Source organism: Aedes albopictus, chromosome 3 (assembly GCF_035046485.1).
Source record: "Aedes albopictus strain Foshan chromosome 3, AalbF5, whole genome shotgun sequence".
Classification (NCBI taxonomy): Eukaryota; Metazoa; Arthropoda; class Insecta; order Diptera; family Culicidae; genus Aedes; species Aedes albopictus.
Window position 1 is genome coordinate 284,413,457 of NC_085138.1, and position 14,366 is coordinate 284,427,822.

The following is a 14,366-nucleotide window of genomic DNA, read 5'->3' on the forward strand; positions in this document are numbered from 1 at the left end:
CTGCTTTCAGTTTTGATCAACTTCTCGATTCAGTTTTGAAAATGTTAAGGCCGCACGGGACGACGTGTAATTTTTCCTATCTTCCCTCTCTTTCTAACAATTTGCCTCGCGATTTTGAAGAAGCAAATATCAATTTCCACTGCACTGACGTAGCTGAAACTTTAGTCGATTGTGCACCACAAGTGAGCAAATGAACGATCAAATTTCTAGCCAATAATATGAAGTAAAAGTTGAGATTTGCATCTTACTAGCAACAGAGCAATGGCGGACGATTCAACCACCGTCCCGTCCGGCCTTAACAACTGCACAGTATAACCTGCTATGATCAGACTTTCTTAAACATGGCTATGAACATCAATGTGTACTTTGATGAAAAAAATATGTTAAAAAACTATCCTCAAGTGGTTATTCATAAAATTGCAAAAAAAAAAAAAACCTTGTACGCAACTCGGTGCAGAAGTCGATTTTTACAGCACTCATCGTAATTATCGAACTCGGCAAGCCTCGCACGACTCGTGCTATAAAAATCTTCATTCTGTACCTTGTTGAGCAAACTACTATTTCCAAATTGAATACTACACCATTTTCAAGCAAAATGCTGAGCTCCAGGACGCAACCAATCGTACACAAATGTCGCAGAAATAAAACACTTAAAGGGATTAAAAACACAAAATTTTGCTTAATTTTGCTGCATTTTATTTATCAACGCGTTTTAGGAATCAGTACATCATTCGACACTAAAAATACCATTGCATTGCCAAGCTCAAAGATGCTGTTAAAGACTATTTTTTGGCAACGTGTTGCTACCATGGCAAATTGTTAACGTCATTAAATAAAGAAAAGCAAATTGTGATAGTGAAGAAAGTGTGAAAGAAAATTATAAGTACCATCGTAGAGATGAAATAAGTATCATCAAAATTATTTCAACCGTTTGAGTGTGCTTAAGTTTGTACAGCACATGTGTGGTCAACGTCATTGCGAAAGTGCACTGATAAATATGCTATGCATACATTCAAACTTACAGTTACTGTTTCATGGCTTATTTGCTCAGTGCCATCAATTACATGTTAAATATGTGAAATTCTATTACAACAAAGAATCTTTATACCTATAATAACATGTGATGGTAACTTATAATGCCATGCTGACAGTTTCAACAATTACCTTCAATATTTGAAAGATGTCTACATACCAGACTACAAAAAATACGCAGTTTTAGGGTACATATAGTAAAAGTAGTGCTGTGTTTGATGACATTCGAAATTAAGAAAAACAAAAGAATTGCGAATACTTGAATGGCTTCAAAGATTTCGTTGGCATCTTTTCAACACCAATCAATTGTGAAAATTTTAGGCTTATTCAATTACCTGCATATGATGACTATTTTTATATGAAAAAAAAATAACATGATCTTTTAGATTTGATCGGATACGTCCAAATTTGCACAGCAGCATCATCAGAACAAACAGAATAGGCTATTAAAAGTTGGCTTCGACTTTATTGTATGTACGTATAGAAAAAATGTTCCTACGTTAAAAAAGGGTTTTCCCTACGTTACATGAATTAATACAAATAAATAAATAAATAAATGTTCTAAGAACAATGATTATACCAAGCACAGATGCTTGGACTACTCATTGATATAAAGCGTAGCTCAATAAGCATAATACTCCATCCGGAATGATTAAAACTCAGGAAAAACGTTCCCACAGGTCAAAAATTTAAATTTTGACTTCCAATGCCAACGATGAGATTATTGTAAAAAAAAAACGATCACGATCAACCACCAGCCTCAAATATTGAATTGTCATTATGCTGGAGAAAAAAATCATCTGGACCCCACATGTATTGAACCCCACAAAAATATCAATGTCTATTATAATTTATGTTTCATTTCAAAGTCATGAAAGTGGAGAACATTAAACCTTTTTATTATGACTTGTGGTTAGAATTCAACGCCACATAATTCCTACATTAATCATGCAATATAAAACCGCTGATATTCCATCGAGAAAAAATCTCAACCTTCCGATCGAGCTCCGATCGCTTGACATCGACCGTACGCAAAGTCATAAAAAATGAAATAAAACCCTTCATTTTCTAGTCATTAGGAGGTGAAATAATGACCCAAATGATCCCGCAGCAGTCAGCCAGCCCGTCAAACTTGAAACGAATCCTTTCTCGAACAGGTAAGACGAGAGAGAAGAACAAAAAAAAAAATGACACACGAAAGCATCTCAAACAAAATATCCAAAAAATGAACCAACACAGAAGTCAACCAACCATCAACGGAGACTTCAACGACCGGACCGACCGACCCGGGTTGACGACGAACCCCGCGGGAAGAAGAAAAACCTGAAGAAGGGCACTTACCTCTCGCTGTAGAGCTCGCGCGCGTACACTCTCCTCGCCAGCTCGAAAGGCAAAGCAAAAAATCAGGTTTCCCGCTGCGTTACAACCGAATTCCTGCGCGGCCGTCCTCTGCGCGCCTCTCCAAGAGTTTCTCGTCTCCGACACACGGCCTCAAAGAGAGTGTCGTCGGTTCTTCGTTCAGCGTCCGCGTCGCGCGAGATCCAGTGTTTTTATTTTGTCGATTTTCTTCCACGTCGTCCTTCCCGTCGGTTTATTTAGAAGAGAGTTGGTAGGAGCTTGAAGAGCCACAGCACTCCACTCACAGATGTGAGACCCCGATGCAAACCACCACACTGGCACTGATTTCTTCTTTGACTGGGACTGGAACTGACGGTGGCCAAGGAGGTTCACAAACACCACACGAAGAAAACAACACAAAATAATCGAAATGCTTGCCTCAACTGGAGGAACCTGATGCTCTTCTATAGATTGGGTTCTTCTCTAGCTCCAGGGTACGTGGTACGGTTCGGATGTCTTCTATTCAGGTTGTAAGGTTGTAAATTGTTTTTGATCTTTTCCCTTCTTCGGCGCTCGCTGTATCAACTTGTGCCTTTATTTTACGTAATCGCTTTGCCTGTTGTTTCACCGTCTAAAGTCTCGTTCGAGGACCGTTGTAATACGGCACCGATTCACGAAGTCTGGTTTACGCTGCAGCATCTACACGGGATACTGCTGCGTACTGAATTACGGCCACTTGCTGAGAATCTCAAATGGAGATTTTGTCTGTTGATGGTTTTCGCTTGTTTCAACCAGTGGGAAACCACAAACACCGTATCAATCTATGAAAAAACACAATTGGCACACAACCGCCCTTTTTAAGTTGCACTGGAATATGCCTGCACGTTTTGTATACACTATCTCTTCAGTAAGCGCTTTACGGGATTATGGGATCAGAAACGGCGCGGGATTTGGTTACAATGAGTCTAGATCTCAGAAGGGGTTCGCTGCTTCTGTTGCTCTTCACCGTTGAAGTCACTCCACACACGAAAGATACTCGATTCCTTTCCTGGCTTCTATTGTTATTTGCTGTCAATTACCTCTGTTATACTTTACAGTCTTCTTCTGTACATGAACTTGGTTTGCACGAAACGTTGTTAAAAAGCGATGAACTTCATTCCCCACCAAACCAGCCTCTTTAATTAATGATTAATTCAAACAATTAATACATTTATCACTTGTTCCATTACTTTTCCGCAGTTTGCAGATTATGTTTTGCCTCTTCGTTAGCGATAAGCGTTCTTCATCAACTCACAACCACGTATTACTCTCATTCTTCACTCGTCTTATCTTTCCTCGCTAAGGCAGCAACACATTTTTAAGGACGGCGAAATTCCTTCTCCATTCCAACGACTTTCGTGGTTCGAAAAAAAAAATCTTTCGCTCTCTCGTTTAACCCTTTGCGTGGTATTTCTTCTTGGCTTTATCTCAAGCGAAATAAATTTTATTGTTATTCTCTTTTGTCACCATTATCGTTATCATCATCAAGCATCACTGAAGAATTTCTTCGACCCGAAAACTCGCAAACGCGTGATCTTCCTTTCCCTCGCTCTATCTCTCCCTTTTTCAAGCAACTTTTCGCCTTCTTCACCGGTTTATGAACTCATTTTTCACCATTCAAAACATTCTTCCCTTCCACTTGCACTTGCTCCCAATCAACTGGAATAAAAAATCATCATTACCCGCGCGAAACGAAATTATTCATTTAAATAATAAGAAAAGGACACACTCCATTCCAACATTGAATTGCACCCCGAAAAAAAAAAATATCGTTTTCTTCACTCACTTAACTTGTAACGTCCAGCAGCCGCAGCTACACACCATCACACGAAACAGTTTTCTCGCCTTCCGATCGTCGCAATCTCCAGCACTAACTAACAGCCAACCAACAACCACCGTCCACTCAAAACCAGAGGGATGTGCCGTCGTCGTGGGGTGGTGAATCCATCAACACCCCCCTCGCGTCCTAAAGAATTTTCTTATGAGCCTATGCCTAGCTAGTGGGCACGCAGCATCCGAACCAGCAGCAGCGAACGACACCACCACCCAACATGCGCGACTCGTCAAAACAGACTGCGCCGGAGCGTGCGCCGTGGTCCGCTGCATGCATGTTGGTTCGTTCCGTGCGCTGGAAAAGAGCGGAAAACTGCCATGCCGCTCTCTGACCGGGTTCTCAGTCTTCTCCGGGTTTCTGGATAGCACCAGGTCAAGTTGACCGGTACAGAGCTACATATCTTATTCGCCAACATCACTCAATGAGTGCTCGGTTTTCTTCGATTTGAGAGTTTCTTTGGTTCAAAGTTTCTTATGTTTATGCTCACCGATCAGGTCATCGTTGGTGAGTCGGAGAACCACCTATCCATGCTTGTGATGTTTGGCTTAGGGGAGAGTCGCTTGAATTGAGACAGCAACGCACCAGTTGCTCAGTGAAGCTACAGTTGTGCGGAGAACAGTGATCGCACAAATTTTAGAAAAAAATCTTTTTTAATCCATCACACGCTTATCGAAGTGCTGCTTCTAGCATTCATTCACCTAAAATCAGTTAATCAAGATACAATCATCCTTATTCCTGTACAATCCGGCTCACAGAAAGAAGTCATTGTGCGATGTTTTGAGGTTTTTAAAAGCTAGTGTTTCTTGTGAACGGCACATGTTATGGCGTTTCTGCTGAAAGAAGCAGATGTGTTCGCTTCTGTTTGTAGCATTCCAAGTTCTGTCTAGTTCCATACTGTGGAAGGGTTGCTCACGCCGCGTTCTTCTCCAGCAAACATATCGTCGTACCAGTAGTTCAAACGACTATCTTATATGTTCCAGCTGACGATGTCCTAGCAGTGTCGTTGATGGCTGCTTTGACCGATCTCCAACAATCCTTGAGAGGAACCCCTCCAAATTCGGCCTCATCCAACAACGCTTACTCGAGATTCTATCCATCCGCTCTTGGAGATGGTGCCTCCCGGACGTTCGTCAACTGCATGTTCAAGCCCACCATACAGCATCCGCAAGCTCTTAATAATTTGTGATACTGTATTGAGAAGCAATACCTTGCTTCCATTGCTTAACGCTCCAAACGCTCTTGAAGTCACGCTACATCTACACACCGATATGAACGTCTCCTAGACATCGATGAACATTCGCCCTGTAAATAACGGAAGCTTCTTAGCCAGAACCATGTAGACCATGTATGGTAACCTTTGGACAAACTTCCATGTCTCCTCCTGCGAGGAGTTTTCTTCTTCTTATCCCCACTCCAACTCTTCAAACACTTCTTCGCTTAGTCCAAAGCCTAGTTACAAGCGTTGATCGACTTCTGCTACGAACTGCCGCTGTTTATTCTTTCTATACAACCCCAGGTACTCTCACAGCTGCAAAGGAGGTTATGTCCTGTCAGCACTTCATCACACTTCTTCCGGTGTGCTTCCTATTCGTCAATTTGTAACTACATTCGCTCCTTCCATTATGCAACCTACATTTCGTGCCTTTCTGTTTCAGCTTCTTGTCGCAAAAGCTCCTTCTGGTGCTTCAGCCTTTTTACCCTTCTTACACCCATAAGAAGGGTATAAATATCGCTCGAAAAACCGACTTTCGATCCGAGGCCCGGAGGGCCGAGTCTCATATACCAAAGAACTCAGCTCGACGAACTGATGTCTTTTTTTTTCTTCTAAACCATAGGGGGATAATAAAAAAAAATGATGTCTGTATGTGTGTGTATGTGTGTATGTGTGTGTGTATGTGCGTTACAAAAAAAAGTCACGCACGTTTCTTAGCCGTCTGTCAAATGATTTTAGTTCTCTTGGAAGCAAATGAAAGCTACAACATCCTAGTAGAACGCTACTGAATTATTTTTCGATTGGACGTTTAATTACCGAGATATCTCTCGAAGAGTACTTATGAGTCATACATCCATGCATACATCTGAACTTTTTAAGATTTTTGACCAAGTGTATCATAATAAATATTTCGGCCGTTTGTCAATCGATTTGGGTTCTCTTGGCAACAAATGAAAGCTACAGCATCCTAGTAGATCGCCCGAAATTTTTATTTCGATTGCACATTTGGTTCCAGAGATATCTTTCGAAGAGTACTTAGGACTTATACAACTAAACCTTTTGAGATTTTTAACCAAGTGTATCATAATAAATATCTTAGCCGTCTGTCATCCGATTTCGGTTCTCCTGTCACCAAATGAAAGCTACAACATTCTAGTAGAACCCTGTACAATTTCATTAGGATTGGACATTTGGTTACCGAGATATCTTTCAAAGAGTACTTGGGAGTAATACAGGTCGGCCATTTTGGGATTCTAACAAGTCTGTCCTAAAGTCAGGGCTTTAATGAGAGAATGTAGGGTATTAGTTCCCTTATCAAGCATGCAGCTCCCATTTTCATCCTACGAAAGCAAACGATTGAAGCGCTGTTTATTTTGTTTCTTATTTTTGTTTTTTTTAAGTTAGAATTGAGCACGCATGAAAACAAAAAGAAAGGAATCAATCGGTGCCGTAATCGCTTGTTCCCGAATATGATGACTATGAGAGCGTGAGATTACTGATGGCACACATACCCTAGGTCTTGCTCCTGGATATTTGAGATGGGGCCAAGGGGGTTTCCGTGAGAGCCCACAAAAAGCAGTTCCAAGGGGCTTCAGGGGGTTGTTTCAAACGATATCAGGAGCCTTTTAAGGACATTCCGTCAGGTTTCGCTGGCGTTTGTTAGCATTTCAGGGGCGTTTCAAGAGGTTTTCAGGTGCGTTTCTGGGGGATTCTAGGACCTTTCACATGCGATTCAAAGGCCTTCTGGGGTTTTAGGGATGTTTCAAACTGATTATGATGATTTCAAGGGCGTTAAGATTATGTAAGTTTCAGGGGCGTTTCTAGGCATTTTAAGTCATAATTCAGAGGGGTTTCACGAATACTCCTAATCTATGGATTTCCAGGTCATTTCAAATGAATGAGCATTTCAAATGTAGCGCTCCTGAAACCCGCTGAAAATCCTCTGAAACTTCCTTTGCCGCTGAAATCTTCCTTAAGTCCCCACGGACTCCATTTAACGCATGAGACCTTCCGAAACCCCCGAAAACGCTTGCATAATGCCTCTGAAACCCATCAATAATCCTCTAGAGTTTTCTTAAATGCCTCCGAAATCCCACTAAAGCCCCGTGGGACCCTCGTGAGATCCTGCAAAGCCCTCGAAAACGCCTCTGAAACGCTGATAATCCTCTGAAGCTTCCTGAAATGCTTCTGAAATCGTCTTAAAACCTACTCGGACCCATGTAACGCACATGAAACTCTCCGAAGGAAAACGCTTGCGAAACGCCTCTTAAATTAGCATTAGCATTAGCATTAGCATTAAGCGAGTCGCACAAATTCGTAGGTGGTACAGTCCTAGACCGTTGTTATGAGGGTTGCCTCCTTCCCGTCCGAACCAAAGCACAAAGATTTGGGACTAATCTCTGACTCTTAGACAAGACTGACGCAATCCTCCAATGGTCGAAAACTGTCCTGGCCACGTCCTTACGACTGCTAAGGAAAGGGAAAGGATGGTTAGTTGGACACCTAAGAAAGATGTAGACAACTCTACGATCTCTCCTTAGGCCTAGGTGTCACGGGAATTTGGGTGTTGTTAGTGGAAGGGTAGACTCCAAAGGATATGTTTGGTAAACGTTTATGCACACCATTGTTAAACTGCTTCAAATCAGTTATCTGCCCGTTTCCTCGTCATCTTAATGGCTTTCGGTTGAATTACTAGATTCTCTTCTTCTTCTTGGCGTAACGTCCTCATTGGGACAAAGCCTGCTTCTCAGCTTAGTGTTCTATGAGCACTTCCACAGTTATTAACTGAGAGCTTCCTCTGCCAATGACCATTTTGCATGTGTATATCGTGTGGCAGGCACGAAGATACTCTATGCCCAAGGAAGTCAAGGGAATTTCCTTTACGAAAAGATCCTGGACCGACCGGGAATCGAACCCGTCACCCTCAGCATGGTCATGCTGAATACCCGTGCGTTTACCGCCTCGGCTATATGGGCCCTAGACTAGATGCTTCGGTTGAAAATCTGAAATATAAAGTAATATTAACATCGTACGTCGAGTAAGTTACATATTAGTGATACGCTCGCAACAGTTACATATTTTTACAATATTATATGTATTATATGATAAATTTACCTGAAGCCTTCTGAAATAAAATGTTAATTAGCAGCTACATTGAAACACATATACTACACAAACACAAACAAGTACATCAAGCTTTGATCTTGGAATATTTATAAATAATATAAATATAAAGATCAAAATTTGATTTGGTAGATCTTACACCGCAACGCACCGTTCTAAGGTGATCTACCCACGTTACGGGAAAACGCTTGCGAAACGCCTCTTAAATCCGCCAAAAATCCCCCACCCTCTCGGACTCCATGTAACACAACTAAGACTCTCCGAAACCGCCTTCGTAATGCTCTTGAAACCTTATAGGGTACTGCAATGAAATTATCTCCTTCTCTTTCACTCTTACAGCAATTTTGTAAACAACAAGGCCAAGAAACTTCAAAATCCCATACAAAATCAAAACAATGCAGTGCCCTATGGAACCTTTTGAGATCCGCTGAGACGCCATTAATACCTCGTTAAACACCCCTGTGACCTCCCGATACCCCCTCTCTCGTTTGTCGGGTGAAGATCACTGCGTCCAGATTTTAGAACTATTGTGATATACCCTTTTTGCTGTGAGTTACGCAAGCTATCTCAGTAACATGTTTGTCACTGAGATACCTTAGTATTGACTGAACTCAAGACCAACTATGGATGAATAGAGATCCTGAGTTACAGTATGTGGTTCTCCCATGCTGGCGAGACTAGCTTTATAAAGCCAACCACGTCCTTGAAGGATAAGATCCATATGTCAGCAGGCCCTAAGAAGGGCTTGCTTGCTGAGCACTTTGAACCTACGTTGGGTGAGGGCACTGCAATAGCAGAGGATGTGTTCTGATGTTTCTCTCTCCTCGTTACAGAAGCGACAATTCGAGGTTTGGATTGCTCCGATCTTTTTAGATGGTATCTGCAGGGGCAGTATCCAGTTATTAGACCGGTGTAGATGTTGAGATCCCTTTTTTTGAGACCTATTAGTTCTCCAGGAATTTTCTTCAAGAATTCTTCGACGGATACCTTGAGGGTTTCCTCCAGGCTTTTACGATAATACCTTCAAGATGTTTTACGAAAATCTTTCCGGAAATTTGTCAATTGACATTCCTATAGGATTATGCTCTATGAATGATTGAAAGGTGAAACCAGCACTTCGATGAACAACTGAATGGCATGGAGAACGGAGGTACGGGAGATAAAAGCAACGGAGCAAACGACTACGATAGTGCAGTAGAGGACGGAAATGATACAACTCCCATGCTGAGGAAGGTCAAGGATCAACAAATCAGTTGATGGGGATGGTACAGGTATGTTCCGTTTTTGTCACTATTCGTTTTTATCACTATCCGTTTTTGTCACTATCCGATTTCATCAACATTTCATTCCGTTTTTGTCAACACTAAAGTTTTTGTCAAATTTGTTCCCTCGAACACGAGTTATTTATAGTTTAACAATAATTTTGAGGCAATACGTCCATGAAAGAATTTGAAGCAACCACCAATAATGATATAGAAGACGTATACGTTACAGTAGCTTTCAACACATTTCAAATTTGTGTGTAAATTCATGTGTTAGTTTATCTCACGCATAATTTTACTCATTATTTGAACATAAGAAAAATTAAACCAATGGTCCAATAGAAAAATTAAACCGAGCCAATTTAATTAATGAAAACCAGACAGGAGGTGGCAGGAGGTAACACGTGAATATCAATATCATCATCAACAATTTTGTCGGGTTTGTAAAATGGCTCAATAAGAAATGGGATGTGCATATAAAATCATCAAAGGACGGACTCGTTTTTCCGGCAATAGGATAAAAACATCCTGGATAATCGAACTTTTTTTTTATTTCATTTGCCTATTGTGTTAGGGCATCTTAGTTGGTATCTTATCCGGGGATTGCTCCAGGAAGTCCATTTGGAGATCCTTCTTCTAATTTCTTCTTCTTCTTTTTCTTCACGGATGTGAACTGGAACTAGGCCTGCCTCATCAAGTGTTTTTCGAGAACTTAAACAGTTTATGGTTTATCTTTGACTGTCACGTCATTGTCTGAATTTTTACACTGCAATCATGTTACAAAACTTTTTTAAGTTTTCGAATTTCTACCAGAGATCTCTCTTATCATACTTGATACCCTATCCAAATTTTCCCGACCGAAACTGCTAATTTCATCTTTCGATTGTTTCAAAATGCAATCTTGACTTTCTTCAGTCATTCCTACTAGCGATTCTACCTTGTGTTCGTCCAGATTCCTTAATGGGTTTCTACTGATTAATCGTCAGGAAATAATTCAGAAGCTTCTTTAGGTTAATAAGGAGTTAAGTCTTTCAAATATAAGTTTCTTCAGGAAAGAGGAGTCTAGGATCCTGGAAAATAATCTGGGGATTTCTCCAGCAACTCCTGAAGGGTTCTCAGACGTACAAAAAACTAAGGACTCTAAAAAAATCCTAAAGAAATCCTATCAATTCTGAGAGTATTCCTTGAGGAACATTTCGATGATTTCTTGAGGATTTTCTCAAGGTTTCCCATTATGAACTTCTGGAGGATTCTCAGGAATAACTCTCTGGAGATTTCTATACAGAACATTAGCAAGACTCCCTGAAGAAACTTCTTGAGGATTTGAGGAAAAAAATCCTGGAAGATTACTAGACTAAACTTCTGAGAGACGCAGTAAGAAATCGGGGAGAATTATTATTATAGTATCTTATTAACGAGATTTTCTGCCCAAGGCTGGTTCATCTAGTAATCATGAAGAAATAACAAAGATGAAAGATAGAGAATCCTCTTGGAAAATCTCTTGAAAGTATTCATAATAATCACGGCATACATATCACAAGGCAGGCTGGTAACCTATGTAAACATCTATTTTTGATGTAAACATATGACGTCGTTCTTATCGTTTTTCACGTAGATCAAATTGGTGTGGAGTACTAGATCTCCTATAAACGATTTGAATTACGTCATCAAAAAACTGTCAGAATTCGGGAATATATCACCTTCTGTACACCGTGCATAATAGTTCCAGTAGGTGTAGGTGTTTATACTGCGCATAAATACCAAAATAAAGTCCTGTAGGAATCCTTCAAATAAATTTTTGAATGGAGGACATACCAGGGAAAAATATCATAAGAAACTCTTTAAAGAATCCAAAAAGAGCTTGTGATGAAATTCTAGAAAAAAAATGTTGAAGGAATCCCAGAAAGACATTCTGGAAAAAAACCCAGAAAAAACTCCTAGAGAAATATCAGAAACATTTCTTGGGGGGATTTCAGAGAGTAATCTTAGAAGAATTCTCGTATGAAACTCTGGAGAAACGGCGTAAATCCTTTATTTCAAAAGTAAAATCTTGGTGAATCTCTAAAGCAACTCTTGGATGAATTCCAACAGGATGTCTACGTCAGCGAGCTGTTCCCAACATAATGCATAAGGTTGGTTAATAAATTCCAATTCCTGGGAGAATATTTAAAGGGATCCTCGAAGAAACTCCAGGAAAATTTTAAACTGAGACATCTTGATCCGAGAAGGAATTTCTTAAGAAATCATTAGGGGCAGAACCTCTTTTCTTTAAAATTCTTATCTTATTCCAAAGGATAAACAAGTGATTATGTAGTACAAGGTAACCTAGAAAAATTCTGGAGGAACTTCTTGGGGAATCCTATACTCTGGAGAAGTTACAAGTGATTACTTAGAAAAAAATCCTGGAGATTTTAAGTATCCTAGACGAAACTTTTACAGGAATCTGTGAAGATGATACTGGTGGAGAAATGCCTTCCGGAAGAAAGTAAACATATCCATTTTTGTTAGGATTTCGAAATTATGTTCCTGGAGATGAATCATTTCTGGAAGTATGTCATATTTCAAAACGTCGATCTAGGTACTGGAACTATAATATGTGTCATTCCTGCGTTCAACGAAGATAAATTTCAAAAAATGTTGTGAAAACCACTTGTCGGCATCATAGTCAGAAAATTTAATTTGAGGTGTGCTAAAAGATATCAAAGATCAAAGATATCAAAAAACAATTAAATTTCATAGTAAACTGCATATTTTTTTCTTTTGGAATGTGTTCTACAGTAAAACTATCAGTTCGTATTAAAATGTTGCAAAATATTTTGTCAAAGAAAATTATTCCGTTTTTATCACTATTCCGTTTTTGTCAACTGAAAATCGCGGACCGTGTTGATAAAAACGGAACATACCTGTATCCCAGTAGAACCTTATGAATGAAGATGAGACCAGAGAAGTTGGTCACCTTTTTAAACAGGTTGATAGACAGAATTTGGGAAACCAAACAGCTATCGGAGGAGTGGAAGGAAGGGGTAATCTGTCCCATAGCTAAAGCCAGAAAGGTATGGTTGCAAGTATTCCGGATGGCAATCCTGCAAAGTTGGTGTTCGTCACAAATCCGACAAGTTGGTACAAAAGGACAAAGATGGGTGGACCAGGTGGAACGCGGTCTTCGGGCATCGGGTGTGACCGAGGATGGAGAGCGGCAGCCTGTGTGGTATATTATTGTTAGTATGTGTTATTACCCTAATTTGTTATAGAACAATTAAATGTATGTACTAATAGAAAATAATTCTCTAGGATGATGCTCTTAATCTAACATAAATCAAAGATTTACAGAGTACCTAGGAACCCTCCACTTCTCCATTCCGCAGTCCCGGACGTCTGGCACATGCGCCACTTTCCCCGCCCGGCAGGTCAATTCCCGCTCGTACGCATGTGTGTGCCTTCTGATTCCCGGTTTGTGCTGCTTCGGGAGATAAAATAGTCACCTACCGTGAGTGATCGCGCCCCGTCGTCATCGTCGTGTCTCCGCGTCCTCCACAATATTGATGGTTGAACTGGACGTTCGACGACGGACGGCGACCTGGACGACGGGACGACGGCGTCGTGAGCCACAGCTCAAAGAATTCCGCGAGGAACGGCAAGGCATTTTTTCAGCATTCCTTATCCTCTCTTCCCGGTTTTAGTAGTCGTCGTCTTCGCTCATCTCGAATAGAATGTGGAAAGTTGGCGCAGAGCCGCTGCCCGGTGTGTCCGGTATACGATCGGCAGCTGTAATGCGATGGATGGGATGGGACCGTCCGTCGTCGTCTTCTCGAGATGTTTTCGTCAAATGATGCCTTCTGGCACGGGAGTTTGAATTTCTCGGCTAGCTGATAGGAAGGTCTTGAGCGCTTTCATTACGGCTGTTTTGTACCTATATTTAATTGTGAATAATGATGAGTTTCAGACGGCATGTGCAATGTTCTATATGGTCTCTCTTATCTTATCGCACCTTTCCAATAATTTTCATTTTGAGGATGAAAGTAGTTATAATCTACAGTGCCCTTTTACGTAGTATTGTCCCATGTTTATTTTCACTTTTTAACTTTTTTGCTGTAAGCATTCTATTGTTATTGTTACTCTTACAATTTTTTAACACATAACCCTCCCCCTGGAAAACGCGTTTGTGATCTGCATGAGCTATCATGGACAGCATTAATCATTCCGGCAATTTGAACTCGAGTAGGTGTTTTCACGCAAAAAACCCTTGCCAACTTTCATACTCATCAACTAATCACTCATTCGTTCACTAATAATCCAATCACTTACTAGCTAGCTCACTTTCCCCTCTCATCTCAGGTGAGTGCCCAAAAACTCGCTCATCATCTTAGTTATTCTTCTGCCAGAGAACGGGCAACTCAATTACTGATCAACGATCAACTCACTTAGCCTTCAGCACATTGACTCGACAACTCATTCTCCCGCCGACTTATGTATCTAGGTACTAACAGTAAAACAAAAAGTGAGTGAGTGAGCGAGTTGATTTATA

The 14,366-nt window shown here is 40.6% G+C and overlaps 1 long non-coding RNA gene across 1 annotated transcript in view; it reads right to left on the reverse strand.

Moving 5' to 3' along the window:
* The window catches only part of LOC134292206 (uncharacterized), a 115,021-nt gene extending 110,495 nt beyond the window's left edge, over window positions 1-4,526 (reverse strand). Inside the window, exon 1 of the long non-coding RNA XR_009999522.1 lies at window positions 2,374-4,526. This is a non-coding gene — a long non-coding RNA (uncharacterized LOC134292206). The remainder of the gene's footprint in view (window positions 1-2,373) is intronic.
* Window positions 4,527-14,366: the final 9,840 nt, after the last annotated feature.